Source organism: Equus przewalskii, chromosome X (genome assembly GCF_037783145.1).
Source record: "Equus przewalskii isolate Varuska chromosome X, EquPr2, whole genome shotgun sequence".
In the NCBI taxonomy this organism is placed as follows: domain Eukaryota; kingdom Metazoa; phylum Chordata; class Mammalia; order Perissodactyla; family Equidae; genus Equus; species Equus przewalskii.
In genome coordinates, this window is record NC_091863.1 from 27,389,679 (window position 1) to 27,411,461 (window position 21,783).

The following is a 21,783-nucleotide window of genomic DNA, read 5'->3' on the forward strand; positions in this document are numbered from 1 at the left end:
ATCCAAGACCTCCTACCGCTTCAATAATGACAATGTGATATGATAGAATAGGGTTGGGTAGGGAAAGTTCAGGGAGAGAGCAAACATCCACAACAGTTGATATCTTTACAAATTACTTTATTATTAAACTGCCACTATTTTCTATCCTGAATATTATCCAATAGTCTTTGACTCTGAAAAAGACTTTTACCTAGGCATTGGCATGACCTGCTATGGTCTGAATGTGTGTGTGCCCCACAATTCATATGTTGAAATCCTAATGCCCAATGTGATGGTATTAGGAGGTGGGGCCTTTGGGAGGTGCTTAGGTCATGAGGGTGGAGTCCCCATGAGTGGGGTTAGTGCCCTTATCAAAGAAACCCCACAGAGATCCCTTGCCTTCTCTGCCATGTGAGGACACAAGTAGTCTGTGACCTTGAAGATAGCCCCCATCTGACCATGCTGGCACCATGTCTCGGACTTCTAGCCTACAGAATTGTGAGAAATAAATTTCTGTTGTTCATAAACTACCCAGTTTATGATATTTTCTTATAGAAGCCTGAACAGACTGCAACATGACCTAAGTGAACTTTCTTTAATCTATTCATTCTCAATAGGGGTGATATCATCCCCAAGGGGGCAAAAATTGCTTCTTGGGGAAAGAAGTGAAAAATCTCACTCTTTTTTATATATAACTCACAGATATAGATATACAGAATATCTGTGATATTAAAATTACATAGGGGGACATGATTAGGAAAACAGGCTCCTTAGAGGGACAATCATGAGAAAGAAAAAATGGTTGAGAAACACAGTCTGTTAGTAAAATGATATTTGTCAGCCTAATCACAAGAGGAATCTGTTTGGCCAATCTAGTATTTAACTCGGTTTTTTTACATTTAAATGCCTTAAATGGCACTACTACTCCTGGGCCTAAGGGTATTTAAATTTCCCCTGTTGCTGAAAGAGTTGCTGAATAGTGCAACTGAATAGTTGTTGAATAGAACTATTCAACATAGTTCAAAATAGTTGCTGAATAGAACTCCTACTGTAACATGTTTCCCCAGGACCCGAAGTTCATTGAAGTACCCTGAATTTCATTGGTCTCGCATAATTTCAGGCAGAAAGTCCCAGCAGTTATAGCTGGATGCTCCCATAAGGTCTTGTAAATGTGAATCATCCGAACATTTCAGCTACATCATCAATTTCCATTACATGGGAAACCACATGAAGTTGATTCTCCGGTGCCTCTGATGAAAATGCTGTCATTCAGAATTCTGATATCTATGCTAAGGGCTACATCTCTAGGTACACCTTACAGTGGGAACATTGAATTGTCACAGAAGTACTGTTCCAGGCATAAGTAGGAATAAATTCACTTCTCTCCCACCATGTGTTACAGGTTATATTATGGGTACCAAAGAAATAAGGCTTACACCCTAAAATCTCACAGACCGTCATGAATAGCCCTCCTTTATTTTCTCTGTCTCCTGTACAAATTTTAGAAATAGTAATAATAGCAATGGTTAAACCAAACACTAACTTTGTTTTCTGGAAATGTTGGAGGCACATTATAAAAAATTCAAATAACACTTTTTAAAATTATAAAATACAAGGAAGAAATAAATAATTCTTATATACACATAGAAGGATTGAGAGATAAACATACGTAGATAGAAAAATAGGCAATTTTACAAGAATTGTATAGCACTCTGTATGCTATATAAAATAACTTTAGACTTCCTTGAATTTAATAGAAGAACAAAGAAAATGACATGATACAGGTTCTACCTACTTATCATAATGTTATGCATATTTACTGACTCGCATTTTTCCTCTTCATTAATTGTCCAACATGCCCACATATGTAAGAATTTCACTATTAGGCAAAACAGATTCTCTCTGTGATACCAATGTACTTATCGAAGATAGGGGAACCAAGAAACTTAACTCCAGGATTAAAAGAGGGGCAAACTCAGAAAATAAAAATGAGATTTAGAAAAATGAAGTAAAGATGATATGCTAGAGATAGCATTTTGGAGATTTTTGTTTATATTATCATTACACCTGGGGAACATTATATGTTTGAGCTCTGACAATTATTTTTGTTATTTTTTTATCTACTTCTCTATTTTTTTGTCCCTGGATGTAAATATTACCAGAATATCTCTAAAGAGCTGTTTCTATGCTGCACAAAAATAACAGTGAATATGCAATGATGTTGGTTTTGTGTGTGTGTGCGCACATGCATGTGTATGTGTTCAGGAGATACCTGTCAAACTGTTCACTGTGGCCTACTGCCCAGATGAAAAAGAACACTTGATCAGTAACCACTGGTATAAACAATGAAAACTGAAGTAGGTGATGCCAGTGCCAGGACCAGAAATACATGAATGAATTAATAAAATTGGAGAGACTAGACTGGGCCAGGCCTAATGGTACAGTGGTTAAGATTTGGCACTCTTTTAACTGAAATTTAATTTCTGTGGTCTGTGAAATAGCATTGAGAGAATTGCCTTAAAAATAAAGCTCATTGTATTATCCTGTTTCCTGAGGAGAAATGCAGGCTCAGTTAAAGAAAACTCATTCATCTGCGAATCTTTCACAAAAATCTAGCTCACGCATTGGTATTTATCTGTCCCTTCATAGATCCTTCACCTTCTTTTCTGTAGTTCTTATGATATACACCTATAGGCTATCACAAGAAAAATAAAGGTTATTTTTTTGGACCTTAAGTGATTTAGAGCAAGAGAATGTCCCACTACTATATCTGAAAACACTCTGGTTTCATCAACATCTGAATTCTTCCTTGCAAAAGGTAACTGATGACAGAGTCATTATTTTTCAAGGTATTAAGTTTAATCCCTATGAGTTTTATTGTAGACATTTCAGGACAAAAGCTTTAAAAATCAATTGCAGCATGATCATGGGCATTTGGCAAACCTTGGAAAACCAGAAATATCGTATAAATACTCTTTTTAAAATGTTATTACAGCAGACCAAGATGGCGACATAGGAAACCCCTGCCTCTCCATCTTCCCACAAAACTCAACAATTAGATAGCTATCAACAAAAACAGCTCTGGGAGAGCTCTAGCATCCTATTAAGAAATTTGGTCAACACAGTAGAACAAAAAACCTAAGAATAATCAAAAAAAAAGAGAAGGAAGACAGCTCCATTTTGCTTGCATCGGCCCATCCCCCAAGCCAGAATTGTTCAGTACCATGAGGTAACTTCCCAGATAGAAAGAGGGACCCTCACCAGGAAAGGAAGAGCAGGATGAGTGACCAGATTCTCCAGACTTTTGGGGTACCATGCAAAGCTTCTGCTTTGGTTTAATCCCACCCAGACAGGCAAGGCGAAGAGGTATAGATTCAGCTAGGATCAATGAAGAAAAGCAAGGCTTATTAATAGCAGCCACACAGAAGAGCAATTGTGGTTCACAGAGACTAGCTCTGCAGATGAATTCAGCAGATTTCACCACTGATGAAATCACAGCCAGCAAAGCTGCCATGGACCCCCTGCAGATTTCACCAGCTTTTGCCCCAGAGGGATTTGCATTCCTAGATGCCAGATGCTGAGTCCCTTCTCACTCCTTCCCTTCCCCATGCCTCTGCCACAACCCAAAAAAAGCACCAGTAGCCATCTTAGGCTTCTGTGGCTGCAGGAGTACAAGACACCAGCCTAGAAACCTCCAGCTGACCTCCACCACTGTGTCCACACTCAGGGTTAGCCACTCCAGCTGTGCATGTGCATGCTGCCAGCCTGACACCCATCACTAGCCTCCACTGCAGTGTGCATGCCTGGAGGGAGAGCAAGCAGCCACAGGAAAACATACTAACATCCAGGGCTTCCACAGCTGCCAGTGAGCCCATAGTTGGCCCCAGTCCATGCTGCCTACTCTGGCTCCCAATGCTATTTGTGTGTCTGCAATTGGCCCCTGCAGCTACATAGGTACCTGCAATTGGCACCCACAGCTAAGGGAGTTCATATGACTAGCTCTGGCTACCACCCCTGCCTTCCCTGGTCCCTAGGCAGAGGACCTGGAGACACCATTGCAAAAGCTCTTGCAGCTACTGCAGACCCCCTGAAGTACTCACCAAGGACCACAAAGTTGTTGATGCAGTGGAGTCCAGCAGCCTGAGCCAAAGTGGCATCACACCCTATACAGACCAGGTGCCACCATGTGCCCCTGCACTTGGCATTCCACACCACTTGTTCAGAGGTCACAGCATACTCCAGTGTGGTCCCACTCTCAGGTTAAAGTCTTCTTTTATGTATATCAGTCTATAAAATCTGGAAGAGGGGACTGCTTCTTCAAATATGCAGACACCTATGCAAGGCTATAGGGGTTACAAAGAATCAGGGAAATATGACTCCACCAAAAGAATACAGTAAACCTCCAGTACCTGGCCTCAAAGAAATGAAGATTCAGAAATTGCCTGAAAAATATTCAAAATATTGTTCTAAAGATGCTCAGAGAGTTACAAAAGAACACAGATAAACAATTTTACAATATAAGGAAAACAATAAAGAAAAAAATGAGAGGTTCCAGAAAGGAAAATAAACCACAAAAAAGAACAAAACAAATTTTGGAGCTGAGAAATATGATGATTGAACTGTAGAATTCAATAGAGAGCTTCAACAACAGACTTGAACAAGCAGAAGAATCAGTGAGCTAGAAGATATCAACAGAAATTATCTAATCAGAGGAGCAAAAAGAAAAAAGAATGAAAAGGAATAAAGAAAGCCCATAAGAATGATGGGTACCATGAAGAAAAAGAATGCACATATCTTTGGAGTCTCAGAATGAAAAGAGAGGGAGAAAGGGGTTGAAAGCTTATTTAAAAAATAACAGGTAAGAAATGCCCAAACTTGAGAAGAGATTTGGACATCCAAGTTCACGATGCTAGAGTCAACCAAAAATTTCAATCCAAAATCATCTTTTCAAAGACACATAATAATAAAACTGTTTAAAAGCAAAGACAGAATTCTAAAAGCAGCAAGAGAAAAAAAATTCTCTCATATAAGATACCCCCTTAAGACATTAGTGGATGTCTCATCCAAGACCTTGTAGGCCAGGAGAGACGGGAATGATATATTCAAAGTGGTGAAAAAAAGAAACTGCCGACCAAGAATACTTTACCCAGGAAAGCTGTCCTTCAGGAGTGAAAGTGAGATAAAGACTTTCCCTAACAAACAAAAGCTGAAGGAATTGATCACCACTAAACCTGCCTTACAAGAAATGCTGAAAGGAGTTCTTCAAGCTGAAATGAAAGGATGCCAAGTTATCAATATAAAATCATACAACACACTAGAAAAGGGAAGCATATAGTCAGATTCAGAATATCCTAAGAATGTAATATGGTGATGTGTTAATTAATTAAATCAAGTATAAAGATTAAAGGACAAAAGTATTAAAAGTAGCTATAGTCACAACAATTTTTAATGGCTATACAGTATAAAAATGTAAATGGTGACATCAAAAATATAAAGGGAGGGACTAAAAGGGTAAAGCTTTTGTATGTGATCAAATTTAAATTTGTATCAGTGTAAAATGGAATGTTACATATATATATGTTATATATGTATGTATATAAGGTGTTTTATGAAATCCTCACTGTAACCACAAAACAGAAACCTATAATAGATTGACAAAATGTAAAGAAGGAATCAAAGCATACCACTACAGAAAATCGTCAATTCACACAGGAAGGCACCAAGAGAGGGAAAAAGGAACAGGGGAACTACAAAGCAGGAAGAAAACAATAAGATGGCATTAAATGAACTGAATACTTCAATAATAGGCACAGAGTGGCTAGATGAATAAAATAAAAAGACTCAAGTGTATCCTGCCTGCAAGAAACTCACTTCAGCTTTAAGGACAGACACAGGCTCAAAGTGAGGGATGGAAAAAGCTATTCCATGCAAGTGGGAACCAAAAGAGAACAAAGGTACTCGTACTTATATGAGAGAAAATAGACTTTAAGTCAAAAACAGTAACAAGAGATGAAGATGTTCATTATATAATAATAAGGGGGTCAATTCATCAAGAAGATTTAACAATCATAAATATATATGTACCCAATATCAGAGCACCTAAATATATTAATCACATATTAACAGTTCTGAAGGGAGAAATAGACAACAATACAATAATAGTAGGGGACTTCAATACCCTGCTGTCAACAATGGACAGATCATCCAGACAGAAAATAAACAAGGAAACATTGGATTTGAACCATACTTTAGACCCAACGGACTTAACAGACATACAGATTATATCCTCCTACAGCAACAGAATACACATTCAGGTGCACGTAAACATTCTCCAGAGCATATGATAAGTCACAAAACAAGTCTTAGTAAATTTAAGAAGACTGAAGTCACACCAGGTATCTTCTCCCACCACAATGGTATGAAACTAGAAATCCGTAACTGGAGGAAAGTGAGAAAATTTACAAATATGTGGAAATAAAACAACACACTCTTGAACAACCAATCAATGAAGAAATCAAAAATGAAGTCAAAGAATATTTTGAAACAAAAGAAAATGGAAGCACAATGTATCAATACTTATGGGATGTTGCAAAAGCAATTCCGAGAGGAAAGTTTATAGTGACAAATGCCTAAAGTAAGAAAAAAATGAAATATCTCAAATAAACAATCTAACTTTATATCTCAAGGAATTAGAAAAAGAACATTTCAAGTGTTCAATAGCCATATGTGCCTAGTGTCTACAATACTGGAGATTACAGATTTAGAATAAAGGCTCTCAAACTTTAACATGCATCTGAATCAACTGGAGGGCTTGTTATAACACAAATGACTAGGCCCCGCTATAGAATTTTGATTCACTAGATCTGGGATAGGCCTGGGAATTTACATTTCTCTTTTTTTTTTGGTGAGGAAGATTGGCCCTGAGCTGACATCTGTTGCCAATCTGCCTCTTTTTGCTTGAGGAAGACTGTCGCTGAGCTAACATCTGTGCCAGTCTTCCTTCATTTTGTATATGGGATGCCACCACAGCATGGCCTCATGAGTGATGTATAGGTCCATGCCCAGGATCTGAACGCATGACCTCTGGGCCACGAAAGCAGAGTGTGAAAATTTAACCAATACACCACCAGTCCAGCCCCAAGAATTTGCATTTCTAACCAGTTCATAGGTGATGATGATGTTGGGGACTACATTTTGAGAATTACTAATTTGGAAAATTTACTGAGACATTCACTTTATTTATGAAAATTTGATTGCAATAAATTCTTTAACTCTCTGAGAACACATGCATTAGGCTGAAGAAAGCACAAGATTAGACTTCTCTTCATGACACTCTTAGTTTTGACATTGTGGTTCAGGAAGTTCCTAGGTCATCAAGATCTTCCATCACATTAAACAGATGGCCATCTGAGTCATATGATCTTAGAGGTGAGAAATCTCTCAACACATATATAGAATATACATTTATCAAAGCTACTTCCCAACAACTTGCATGTTATGCATTTGCTGATGCATAAATTTATATCAACAGATAGCAAATTTTCAATTATAAATTCATTCACACCTAGAATGAAGTCTTCAAATAAAAATATGCTTGCGAGAGAATTAAAAAGAAAGTCACTGGTTTCCCAGTTTTGCTGAGGCTTGTTTCTGGTTGGAAAGATTGATAGGTTAAATAGCATATGATAGGAAAATCAGCCTAGACTCAGTTAGATTAATTAAAATCCAAATCTATTTAAAAAAATACAGAAAGGCTGAAAGGACTGGTCTGCTTTAGTGTTACATAAAGACCACCGATTTTAGTTTATAAGACTTGGGTTTCATTCTGTAGTCCAATCTTATCAGTTGTGCAAGTTGGAACAAATTATTTGAATATGAAAATCTTAGTTCTCTATTTTACAGAATTGAGAGGATAATATAATTGGTAACCTTATGATAACATTGGTGAAATAGTGAGAATACACTATATCTTAGTCATTGTGATTTATAAAAATCAAAGCCTCAGTTCTTGAGTATACAAAATAACAAGTAACTTTTAATGTTTATTGAACATATATGATGTTTGATGTGTTTTAAAAGTATATTATTTTTATCTATCATATCTTACAACTAATTCTCTGTGCTGTTCTAAGATAGAAACAAAACATGATCTGAAAATGTACTTTACAAACTTAGTTGCCATATTTTCTTTTAAGTGCAAAGATAGCATTATAGAATTAATGAAATTTACAGATTGAATGTAATAAAACACCCTCCAAACCTAGTTGAATTATATTACAAGTGGTTTCATTGCTTTAACAGGAAAGAAGTTTGTGTCTCATTGATATCACAATTGCATGTGGGATATACAGCCAAGGCTGCGTCCACTTTGTAGTTGGTTGTATTGTGGACTCTGAGTTACCCTGTGATATCTCGGCAGGCCAAAAGGAGAAGAGAGGATGCAGAAGGCAAGCCAAATAATTAACCACCTTTGTCTCTTCTGCTCATGTTCCATTGGCCAAAATTAGTCAACTGACCAATTTAACTGCAAGAGAAGTTAGGAATTGCAAATGTACACAGATTTAAGGGGTTGCCAGCAGTAGTCTGCTGTACTAGCCAAAATCATTATTAGGAGAAGATTTCAATTTTTGAAATTACAGTTTCAAATGATGAGCCATTTTGGTTTAAATTTAAGAGTTGTGCTGCCTGACTCAACATCTCAACATAGGGAGTTTTTCACATAGTATATTTTGAAGTTGTTATAATTATGATTATGATACAGTCTTCTGAGAGCAATTTTTTGGCTAGACAAGTTTGATATTAATCACTCACAAGTGAGCTGCATAAAAATGAAACTGCATAAATATGAGTCTCAGAAAAAATATGAGAAGCATGGAACAGAACAAAATGTGAGCATAAAAAAGGACTGTATGTTCTAAAGTATCTAGAGATCAGGCTAGACATACCAATACCTATTTGGATATGGAAGATAACACACACAATGCTTAAAAATTCGGAGATATTTAAAACAGGTGCTCCATTAAGAGTCCCTTAGGAAGTCTAACTTTTAAATACACCAGAATGATATGCAATAATGAATGTTGCCATTTACATCAGCCTGTCACAAGTGCACAAAAGGTTTTAATCCTTTTGCTAAGATTAAAAATATGCTAAGTCATAAAACAAATATGAATACATTTTAAAAGTTTGAACTTTTAGGGTATATTTTTTCTGATCAAAATGGAATTAAATTACAAGTCAATAAAAACAGGACATCTAGAAAATATACACCTATTTCTTAAACAATTGATATCTAAACTGTTCAAGGAAGAAAATACAAAGAAAGAAAGGAAAATATCTGTAAGTGAATTATAATGAAAGGACAATATATCAAAATTTGTGGGATGAAGGTAAAAAAAAAGCATCAAGAGGAAAATGTATAGCTTTGAATATCATTTGAAGACAAATTTTATCTAAAAAATAAAGATTACATTGAACTAAAATGGAATAGAAGGAAGAAAATAATAAAGAGAAAAAGCCAATTAAATAGAAGTGTCTAGCAATGGAAATGTTTAGAGTCTCAAATTTTAGTTCTCTAAAAATTCAAATAAAATTCATGAAACCATAAGAACATTATCAAGTAAAAAGAGAAATAAATTATCAATAACAAGGTAAAAAGATCACTATAGAGTCTACCAAATTGAAATGATAATAAGTAAATATTAGAAACAACTTTATGTCAAACAATTTGTCAACTTGGATATAAATTGGAGAAATTATTTAAAATATGCCTTTTACCAAAAGTGACATGACAAGAAATAGAAAACCTTAATAGCCTTATATCTGTTAAATAAACTGTATGTGAATAAAAATATATATTCTCACAAAGAAAATTGCAATCCCAAATGAATTCATTAGTTATATCTATTATGTACAGCAGACATAATACAAATCTTAGAAATTCTGTCACAAAACAGCAATGGTGAAATCACCCTTCAGTTCATTATAAAAGGCCAGATAGGCCATGTACCGAATTCTGACGTAAGCATTAAAAGAAAATAAAATTACAAACTTTTATCCCTTATGAACATACATGCAAATGGCATTAACGAAATGTAAATAGAACAAATCCAGCAATTTAAAATAAAAGTTAATATATCATAGTAATCAGGGTTTTATTCCAGGAAAGCAGGATTGGTTTAACATTTAAAAGTCAATCAATGTAATTACTTCATTTACAGAATAACAGATAAAACCAAACGAACATTTCAAAATGGATGAAAAGCATGACATATGTCAACACTTGGTCATGGTGAAAATTCTCAAAATTAGGAATAGATGGAAACTTCTTCAATCTGATTAATAGCACTATGAACAACACAGCAACTAATATTATACTCAAAGGTGAATTTTTCAATATTTTCTCCCTAAGAATGAGAAAAAAGCGTAGACGTCATTCTCAATACATTTATTTAATCTTTTACTGGAGGTTGTGGTTGTCCAACAAAGAAAAAAGAAGGGGGGCATATAGATTGGAAACAAAGAAATAAAATGGTCTCTGTTCACAAAACTTTTATGTAGAAACCTCAAGGAATCTACAGTACAAAATATTTACTAAAACTAATAAATTAATGTGTCAAAGTCACAGGATAAAAAAATCAATAAAAAAATCAACTACAATAGCAGAAAACAACTGAAAAATAACTTTAAATAAAATTCTATTTACAAATAATGCTAAACAATGAAATATTTAGAAATAAATTTAACAAAAAGTTGCAAGAATCTATACTGAAAGCTGGAAAATATTACTGACAAAAAATAAAGAAAACCCAAGTAAATGGATAGCAATACCATATTGTGGATTAGAAGGCAGTATTGTTAAGAAACTCATTCTCCCTAAACTTATCTATCAATTCAATACAATCCCAGTCAAAATCCTTGAAACCAATTTTTAGTACTTGGTAAATTGAGTCTTAAATTTGTTTGGAAATTCAAGGACATAGACCAGTTGAAACAATTTTGAAAAAGAAGAATCAAGCTGGAGGACTCACATTACCTGATTTCAAGACTTATTTTCAATCTACAGCAATTAAGACAGTGTCGTTTTTGTGTAAAGCTAGACATAACAATGGAGCAGAATAAAGAGTACAGAAACAATCTGTACATATATAGCTTTTTGGTGCAGATGCCAAAAAAATTCAAAGAAGAAAGAAAGTCTTCAACATATATTATGTATTGCTGGAAAAACTCTATATAGGTATGGGAAATAAGGAAAATTGACCCTACATTAGACTATAAAAATTAATATAAGATGGATTATAAGTATAATTATAAAAGATAAAAATATGAAGTTTCTAAAAGAAAATAGTACAATACGTTTATGAACTCAGGCTAAGCAAATATTTCCCTGATGGGATACAAAAAGCCCTAGAAATAAAGAAAAAATCATGAATTCAAATTCATCAAACTTGAAAATCTATGTTCATCAAAGATATATTTTATATGATTGTATTTTTTTCCTTCCTTAGCATATTGGTTAGACTTCTTTTTTTTCTTCTTTGACTTTTTTTAAATGGTTGTCCTAGAGTTTGCAACATGCATTTACAGATAATTCAAGTTCACCCTCCAATAATTCTATATCACTCCATGGGTAGTGTGAGTACCTTATAATATAAAAATAATCTTTTTTTTTTTTTTAAGGAAGATTAGCCTTGAGCTGACTACTGCCAATCCTCCTCTTTTTGCTGAGGAAGACTGGCCCTGAGTTAACATCCGTGCCTATCTTCCTCTACTTTATATGTGGGACACCTACCACAGCATGGCTTGGGGAGTGGTGCCATGTCCACACCTGGGATCTGAACTGGCGAACCCCGGGCCACCGAGAAGCGGAACGTGCACACTTAACTGCTGCACCACTGGGCTGGCCCTGAAAATAATCTTAATTCCTCCCTCCTGTCTCTTGTATCATTGCTGTAATTCATTTCACTTATATATAAGTATACATAAGAAAGTATATGTGTGTGTATACATAGAGAGATATATATATATATACATACATATACATATACATATATATACATTATTCATGTATACCCAAGCACACATAATTGAATACTGTTGGTATTATTTTGAGCAAACTGTTGTCTTTTAAATCAATCAAGAGTAAGAAAAATAAAAAGTTTTTATTTTATGTTTACTTATTCCTTCCTAGATGCTTTTCCTTAATTTAAGTAGATCCAAGTTTCTAACCTGTATTATTTTCCTTCTCTCTAAAGAATTTCTTTTAACATTTCTTGCAAGCCAGGTCTACTGGCAACACATTCCTCCAAGTTTTGTTTGTATGAGAAAGTATTTCTCCTTCACTCTTGAAGAATAATTTTGCAGGGTACAGAATTCTAGGCTGGTGTTTACTTTCTCTCAACACTGTAAATATTTCACTCCAGTCTTCTTTCTTGGATGGCTTCTGAGAAGTCAGATGTAATTCTTATCTTTGTTCCTCTATAGGTGAGGTGTTTTTTCCCTCTGGCTTCTTTCAGAATTTTTTCTATATCTGTGACTTTCTGTTGTTTGAGAATGATTTTCCTAGGCATAGATTTTTTGGTATTTATCATGCTTGGTGTTCTCTGAGCTTCCTGGATCTGTGATTTGGTGTCCAACATTAATTTGAGGCAATTCTCAGTCATTATTGTTTCAAATGTTTTTTGTTTCTTTCTCAATTTCTTCTCCTTATGGTATTCCCATTTGTATATGTTACACCTTCTGTAGATGTCTCATAGTCCTTGAATATTCTGTTCTGTTTTTATAGTCTTTGTTCTCTTTGCTTTTCATTTTTCAAAGTTTCTATTGCTGTATCTTCAATCTCAGACAATCTTTCCTCAATTTTGTTCAGTTTACTAACAAGCCCATCAAAGGCATTCTTCATTTCTGTTTTTTTCATGTTTAGCATTTATTTTTGGTTCTTTCTTATGATTTCCTTCTCTCTGCTTACATCACCCATCTGTTCTTGCATGCTTTGTACTTTACCTATTAACACTCTTAAGATATTAGTCATACTTATTTTAAGTTCCTGGTCTGATAATTCCAACATCCCTGCCAGGTTTGGTTCTGATGCTTGCTCTGTCTCTTCAGACTGTATTTTTTGCCTTTTAGTATGCTTTGCAATTTCTTCTTGATAGCCAAATGTGAGGTACTGGGTAAAAGGAAGTGGTTTAAATGGGCCTTTGGTAATGTGGTGGTGAGGTGCAGGGGGAGGAGAGGTCCTATGGTTAGGTCTCAATGCTTTAGTGAGCCTATGCCTCTGGACTGTGAACTTCACAAGAGTTTCAGTCTTTTTCTCCCCTCTTAGGTGGGACAGGATTCTAGAGTAGGCTGAGTTGGCTGTTTCCCTCCCTCATGTCAGTTAGGCTCTGATATTACCCCAGCAAGTTAGGCTCTGGTTAACTAGTTTCCCTTGAAAGCAGACTTTATTAAGAACAGAGTGCTCTGCCATATTTCAAATGGTTCCTTTTTCCCTTTTCCTGCCAAAGCAGGACGGGATTTTTCTCTGATATTTATTGTGGGAACCTGCTCAAGCTCCTGGAGATAAATCTCACAATATTGTGCCCTCCCTGATGACTGGGTCCCCCTGGAGTTCTTAACTCTCACAGTTGTTCACACTGAGCCTCTAGCAATTTGTCAGTTACTGTTTAGGTTTTCCTACCCCAGCACATGGCAATTTCTGCTCCAGTAAGCTGTGACTCCCTCTATTTGCCTCTGTTTCTCTAATCTTGGGGCAGCAGTCTGCCCTGTGTCCTCCCCTCTCTTATAGATCCAAGAAGAGTTGTTGATTTTTCAGTCTGTTCAGCTTTTACTTGTTGTTAGGATGAAGTGGTGACTTCCAAGCTCCTTACATGTGGAACAGGAAACCATCCCCCTTGTTTTTATGTAAGTCTAAAAGGTAGACAACAGCATAACTCTTTATTCCTAAAATATTATGATAGCGTTAAAATAATAACACTAGAGAGTGTGTCTTATGTATGCTTGAGTTGGTGTTGATATTTTTGCAACCCCTTATAACCTACATTGAGGTGGGGGGATGTTTATATATAAAACATTTGTTTTAAGAAAGGTGCTTAGAGTCGTATTTTAAATCCACTTGTTCCTTAACAATAACAACATTGCACATTACATTAACAAGTAATGTCCACTTAAATATCAACCACCTGTAATTATAATGGCTTCAACAGATACCAGTATTAAATAACAATGGCAAAGTAAACTGAAGAAGTATTATTATCTGAATGAAAAAAAAGACGTCAATCTTGTCTATGTTTTGTCAAATCAAACTAACACTAGACTGTAGGAATTCTGGGTACTACAAGTATATTAACCTAGTATCTCACTGCCAATACTGTGGTTTGTACTAAGCTTAAGTGTCTTTTTTATTTTTTTGGTGAGGAAGATTGGCCCTGAGCTAATGTCCATGCCAATTTTCCTCTATTTTTTTGTGTGGGATGCTGCCACAGCATGGTTTGATGAGCAGTGTGTAGGTCTGCACCAAGGATCTGAACCCATGAGGCCCCAGCAGCTGAAGCAGAGCATACAAACTTAACCACTATGCCACCAGGCCAGCCCCAGTTTAAATGTCTTTTGAGTTCAGTTATTTTAAAAAGTGGAAAAACTCAAAAATCTCAAACTAGTGATGCAGCCTCAGCTGAGGAGTACAGAATGTTTCTCCAGAAAATGTGTCTCTAAGCATCAGCTAGCAACAGCTTTTCTATTTGTATCACAATTTCAAGGAACTTCTTGAACTGGAATTTTCAGAGAAGCCATGCAAATGTACTGTTTCAGAGGAACTGTGGAAAGGAATTATTCTGAAGAGACTTTTCATATTGTAATTTCTAATATCATTGTATATTAGACTTCTTATTTTATTCCTTTTTCCTTTCTTTGACAAAGAGGAAGTAAATGGTCCATTTTCCGAGATTTTCTGTTCTCTTTTTGATCACTACAAAAGATGCTAAAGTTAGGTTATCATTGTGAAGATCAACTGTCTTTGAAGTTCAATTATTTAACTAGGTTAATTTTTTCTGTCACTAAGAGAACAACCCAACATGAGCCATTTGGCTAAGTAGCATTAACATAATGGTTCTGGAAACCTAATTGGTACACTGCTCAGATTCAAGGGGAAAAAATGTATTTGGAGGGCTCTTGTGACTTTTGTTATTTTATTTTTTTCTTTTTGGTTAGTTGATTCATAGAAAGCATCTATGAATGGGGAGCCATAGGTACATAGTATAATTATAGCCTTCTGTTATTCACCAATACTTGAAGAGTAACATTCATTTTTTCTGAAACTATTATATGTTGAAATAAGATTCATTTCAGATGTCATTATGCAAATTCCCTGTTCAAGTATTGAATTTTTTTCTAAAACTAGCGTAATTCCATACTATAATTCCTTACTATATCTACTTTTCTAGTAAAAGTTTTCTAGTTTTTTTTTCAGAGATTGGCACCTGAGCTAACATCTGTTGCCAATCTTTATTTCTTCTTCTTCTTATCCCCAAAACCCTCCAGTACATAGTTGTATATTCTAGTTGTGAATGCCACTGGCTGTGTATGGTATGTGGGATGCCACCTCAGCATGGCATGATGAACAATGCCATGTCCGTCCGTGCCAAGGATCCAAACCTGTGAAATCCTGAGCCCCCACAGTGGAGCACAGGAAATTAACCACTCAGCCAGGGGCCAGCCCCTTCTAGTTTTCTTGACATGACTAGACACAACCCTCTAAAGGTTTTAACCCTTAATAAGCATTATATAAATAAGACAAAATTTCTTCTGTTATAGAAGAAACATAAAATTTTTCCAGTGAATGCCTATTAACACACACATAGAAAAACTACTTTCCTCAACAGACTTAACAACTGATAATGTATTACTATTTAGTGCCTAATTCCAGTGGACAAATTAGGAAAACAAACAAGCCCTTGTCTTGTACTACATCAATATAAATACTCCTAATTTAAATGTAGATAGAGTGTTATTCAATCCACAGTATAAGTCAAACTGTATCTTGGAGTCAAATATAGTCAGATATGTAATTTGCTTCTCAACCAGCACCACATCTTCAGAAATGGACTTATTTTTAACTTTTGAAAATGACACTAGTTTCTCAGACCAAATAATATTATATCTGAACCTAAATCTGTCAAATGCTATTGGCCTTCATACCCACTCTGTGCACACACATAAACAAACTTACTCACAGACTAGTTATTTGTATCTGAAGTGTTTTTTTCCAATTTGTCGTAGACATGGAGAATTTTTCAGAAAGAAAAGTAAAATCTTGAACTGGGGGCTTTAGGAAAAGCGGTGTTATCTACCTCCTTTGCCCCCTCTCCCCTCCACACACATTAACACAACTATAATTTTGAGAACATAAACACTGGAGAAACTGATTTCCTATCAAAAATCAAGAGGGTATCAACCACCCTGAACAACACAAGTAGATCATTTCCAAGCATTAACTTATCTCTTCAAATCCTGTGACCAGTAACGCTTCTGAAATGCCCAGTTAGGAATCTAGGAAAAATAAAGGGGAGAACATCAGACATCTTTTTATCTCCCTGTGGTAGGCAGGCAGAATAACCCTCTCTCCTAAAAGAATGTCCATGCCCTAATCCCCAGAACCTGTAACTATGTGCTCTTAATTGGCAAAAGGAATTTTAAAGACTTTAGGGACCTTGAGATAGGGAGATTATTCTGGATTATTCCAGTGGGCCCAATGTTAACACACGAGTCTTTAAAAGTAGAAGAGGAATTTAGAACAGTGGGTCAGAGAGATGAGACAATGGAACCTGGGCAGGAGAGATTTGAAACGCAAGAGACTAGACCCACTGTTATTTTCCTGAAGATGAAGGACAAGGGCCATGAGCTAAGGAATATGGGTAGCCTCTAGAAGCTGGGAACTATCTTCGTCTGACAACCAACAAGATAAAGAGGACTTCAGTCCTACAATCACATGAAACTGAATTCTGCCAAGAACCTGAATGAACAAGGAAATTGATTCTCCTTTAGAATCTCCAGGAAAGAGTGCAGCCCTATTGAGACATAGATTTCAGCCTGATGAGACCTGCATCAGACTTCCAAGCTAGAGAACTGTAAGATAATAAATCGTGTTGTTTTAAGTCTCTAAGTTTGTGGCAGCAATAGAAAACTAATACACTCTCCTTACAAATAATTTCTGCAAAAGGCTTTTATCACAGTGAATTTATTTTAAAACAAAAAAGGACTTGTGAGTTTCTACTAAAGATTCTTAAATGAGTTCTATGCTTTTAGAATATTCCACAATAATATTTCTCTTTAGAAAATGATTTCTTTCTTGTTTAAACAAATGAAATTTATTTTATCTTATAGTCTAAGTCATTCTAGATTTGTAACATGGTTCCACGTCTCAGCATTTTATTGGGCTACCCTCCAATTCCAAAAAGGATACAGAATGAACTTCTCTTGTTTCTATGCCACTTTAACTAGGTGCTCTATGTGCAAGACCAAACAGTAAGCGTTCAGATTTATTTTTATACTCAGACTTTCCCCTCACAATATGCCAAATTACAGTGGTAATGGCAGTTACTTTTTCATAAGCAACAGGGTGTCTACAACATTGATTATCGAGTGGTTGTGAAATTCCCCGTGCTCACACTTAGTTCTCACAAGCCTTGAGATAAATTAACTACAATATTCATGCATCATCAAGGGGAGGATCTAGTTTTTCTTAAAAAAAATCACAACCTACGATTTCCTTGTCTGTTTCTGCAACAAGGACTCAGGATGCAAAGCAATATGATTTAGAGTCAGCCTAAACAACCATTTTCTTTTCGGAAAAAGAAATCTAAAGAGAAATCAAAGTTGAGAAAAAAAAAAAAAGTAAAAGTATTTGAGTTAGCTATTTAATGTTCTATCCTCTATTGAGAGCTTTTACCAACTGGGGATAGGCCTTTTACTGTGTTGGCTTATGCCAAGTGAAAACAGTGAGTATGAATAGAATTTTTTTTTGAATTTTCATATTACTTTTTAACTCACTTATGTCATTTGTATTAATTTTTTAAATCATAAACTTTTGGTTATCCGATCTCCTAATTTTGTTAATACTTGAATTAATTTGAGTCTATGTCTCCTAAAGCACTGAGCTTATTGAGTGACAAATAAAATGTTCTTAACAGAGATGCTTGTTAACTTGAAACCTTGCCCTCAACAAGTTATAATCCAAGGAGAGAAGACTTTGGATTAAAAGACAGCATTTCATGATGATAAAATCCATAGAGAAAGGTATTGAGCAAGCTTAAAATACAGATGTGATTAATCCAAGATACAGAGGGCTTCTTGAGAAATCTGGACTGACAGGCTATCACGTTAAGCAGGAGAAATAAGAAAAAGAAAAGGTAGGAGGCTATGTAGGGAGATCAAGGAGACAATCCAGTTCTTTGCTGAGAACTGTCAGAAAGTGCAATTGTATATGTCTGAAGGGAAAATTGGGAGCAACAAAATAGAAAATCCTAGAATACTAAATTGTTCATGAGAGATCTGAAGAACAAAATTGATGTTTCTGAACAGGAGAAGAGTGGTAGAACAGAGATTTATTGTTTATTCAGCAGTGACTAAGCCAGGCCCTGCGATATTTATGTATGTTATCTCTTTAAATTCTAACGGCAGTCCAGGAAATAATATTATCTCTGTTTCATTCAAAAGTAAACCAGGGCCAGCCCCATGGCTGAGTGGTTAAAGTTCTGCATGCTTCTCTTTGGTGGTCCAGGGTTCATCGATTCAGATCCGGGGTGTGGACTTACTCCACTCATCAGCCATGCTGTGGAGGCATCCCACATACAAAGTAGAGGAAGATTAGCACAGATGTTAGCTCAGGGCTAATCTTCTTCAAGCAAAAAAAAAGAGGAGGATTGGCAACAGATGTTAGCTCAGGGCGAATCTTCCTCACAAAAAAAAAAAGAAAAGGAAAGAGAAACAAAGATTCACAGAAATTGAAGTCCTATGAGCAGTAAATAGCAGAATTAAACCTAGGACTGCATAATTCCAATGTCTGCACTTTTTCTACAATATTGGGAGATTGGACCCTCCCTCAATACTGATAATGTTCTTGAGTAAACAATGACTTTGTAGAACAGCATGAAAGATAATTGAACTTGTTCTCCAGATGAACTTATTCAAGATTGAAATTCTTAATTCCCCTTTAACAGTCTCTTTTAAAATCAAGTAACAAATTTTTGTTTTATTTTCAACTTGATGCCATTTTTATACGTGACTATTTTAATCACTTTGATTATTTTTATGGCACATTGAATCTGCACATGGAAAGACATAGGTATTGCACCAAGACATCCTGCATCATTGATAGTGATCTTAGCTTTTGGAAAATTCCACTTTTGCTAAGAACGTTGTCCTTAATGGTGGAGTTTTCCTAATTGGATGTATCTCCATATCTAATTATTTCGTTTAATTATCATGTGATAGGAAGTAATGAGCTCCACATCACCAAGAGTTTTCAAATTTGAATTGTATACATGCTTATATAGAAGGTTGGACGAAATGACCACTAAGGCTCTACGATTCTGATATATTCATCATTACACATGAACAGGTTTTAAACTCCTAACTAGTTAAACAACTGAAAAATGAAAAAGAGAAAATAATTTTGATCTTTCTAAGCTATTCAGGTGTCAAAATAAAAACAAAATGTCTAATAGCCATTACTATTGAAACTGTGAGAGTGTAGACAGTTATATACACAGCAGCAGAGAGCTTAAAATGTAAACGTTTTTGGAAATCTAGTCTCCACCTTAAAAAAATTCATAGCTGTTGATGTGTGGACTCAAAGTCTAGACCTGAAGAAATGAACATATATACAGGCAAAATTTATATATTATATTGATTGCAGCATAACTCGTAATAATTTTTTTAAATGCAGACCCGGTGATAAGATTAAAGGAATGGTCAATATATTTTAACCACAAATGGATATTATATTATACAGACATAAAAATTGCATTTAAAAATATTTATATTACTTAATATGATTATAATATAATATTAGAGAAAATACATAATACAGTTAAGACAATCCATAAGAAAAATGACTGAGAAGAAATTCTTAAAAATATAAGTATGAATTAACTCAGAAATGATGGCTTATGAGTGATTTTTAAATATTGTTTATAATTTTTGGAGCTTTCTACAATGAACAGACATTATTTTTACCAAATCAAAAAGGTTATTAATTGTCAATGAAGCAAGCCAGTTTGCCTATAACTCTTGTAGACACAAAGGATTTATTAATTCACTTCCTTTTTTTCCACCTAGCACCCGTATGATTTCTCTTAGAACTTTGCAATTACCACTAATTATGTCCAATCAATGGGATAATTCAAGTTGGGTTTGGATGCATTCCTTTCCAATCTTGGTATAATGGTTAATTTTATGTGCCAACTTAACTTGCCATGGGCTAAGGGAATACAGAATAAGTCATGGAAGAAGTTACAAATACCAACGATGACCAGGGATCAGTTACAGACAGGGACTGTAATTGTCATGGATATTTCCTACTTATTTTGCTATGAATACGTTTGTGTATGTGTGTTTGCCTTCTTTCTGTTTTCTTTCCTCTCTTATTCCCTTATTGTGTAACATAAGGTGTATTGATTTTATATCATAGCATTTAAGTATTGTTAATTTTACATCATCATCTTTAAATTATGGGATATCAAGGAGAAGAGTAAACATCACTCAAGGACTTTACTTCCTCTTCTGGGGAAAGGGTAAGTAAATTTTCAGTTGTATGCATGATAGTTGTATCATGGCAGGCAGAATTATGACCTTGTTATTATCTTTATTTGGAGATTAAGTATGGTTTAAGGAGATGCATATGGGCGCTAAGTTAACAAGCGGTGGACTTGTGATGGTTAATTTTATGTGTCAATTTGACTGTCCGCATAGTGCTCAGATTAATCTTTATTTCTAGGTGTGTCTGTGAGGGTGGTTCGATATTAGATTAAGCTATGAATAAATGGGCTCAGTAAAGTAAACTGCCCTCTCCAAAGTAATTGGGCATCATCCAATCTCTTGAGGGCCTGAATAGAACAAGAAGGCTGAGGAAGGAGGAATTCTTCCCTTTTATCCTGCCTCACTGAGCTGGCACATCTCATCTCATATCCAACCCTTGGACTGGGATTTACCCCATTGCCTCTCCTATTTCTCAGGCCTTTGGACTCAAGCTGAAGTACATCACAAACTTTCCTGGGTTTCCAGTGTGCAAACGGCAGGTTGCATGGCTTCTCAGCCTCCATAATTGCATGAGCCAATTCCTCATATCATACTGGTTCTGTTTCTCTGGAGGAACCTGACTACTGCACTTGTTTTTAAGGTAATATATTTTTTATTTGTGTGTAATTTAAAAAGTCATCTTTATTGATGTATAATTTACAGAAAACAAATTTCACCAATTTTAAGTGTTCAGTTTGATGAGTTTGTCAAAATGCATGCCATTTTATTTGTAATTGTTATTTTTTACGTGCCAAGTTTAAAGTTAAGATGTGAACAACAAGCTCCCCTATCATCACAAGTACAACATTGGAGCCATCAAAATCCCAGATTAGAAAGAATTTCTGTTTCCTCCTCTCTTTTACTCTCTTCTCAATTTCCTTGATATGTTTAAGAATCCTCCTGAGGTTCCCAATATTGTTTGAAGTGCAAATCTTATTTTTTCCTTAGTCATCCCTGCAGATGTAACTTGATAAACCCACTCTCCACATTGAAGCGGAAGACCTCCAGAAG

The 21,783-nt window shown here is 35.4% G+C and overlaps 1 long non-coding RNA gene across 2 annotated transcripts in view; it reads left to right on the plus strand.

The window, feature by feature from the left end:
• LOC139081001 (uncharacterized) overlaps nt 1–21,783 on the plus strand; it is a 205,012-nt gene that overhangs the window by 96,636 nt on the left and 86,593 nt on the right. The window contains exons 3-4 of one of the 2 annotated variants that reach the window (XR_011535924.1): nt 20,666–20,768; nt 21,210–21,373. This is a non-coding gene — a long non-coding RNA (uncharacterized lncRNA). The remainder of the gene's footprint in view (nt 1–20,665; nt 20,769–21,209; nt 21,374–21,783) is intronic. The other variant, XR_011535925.1, reaches the window with a different exon arrangement.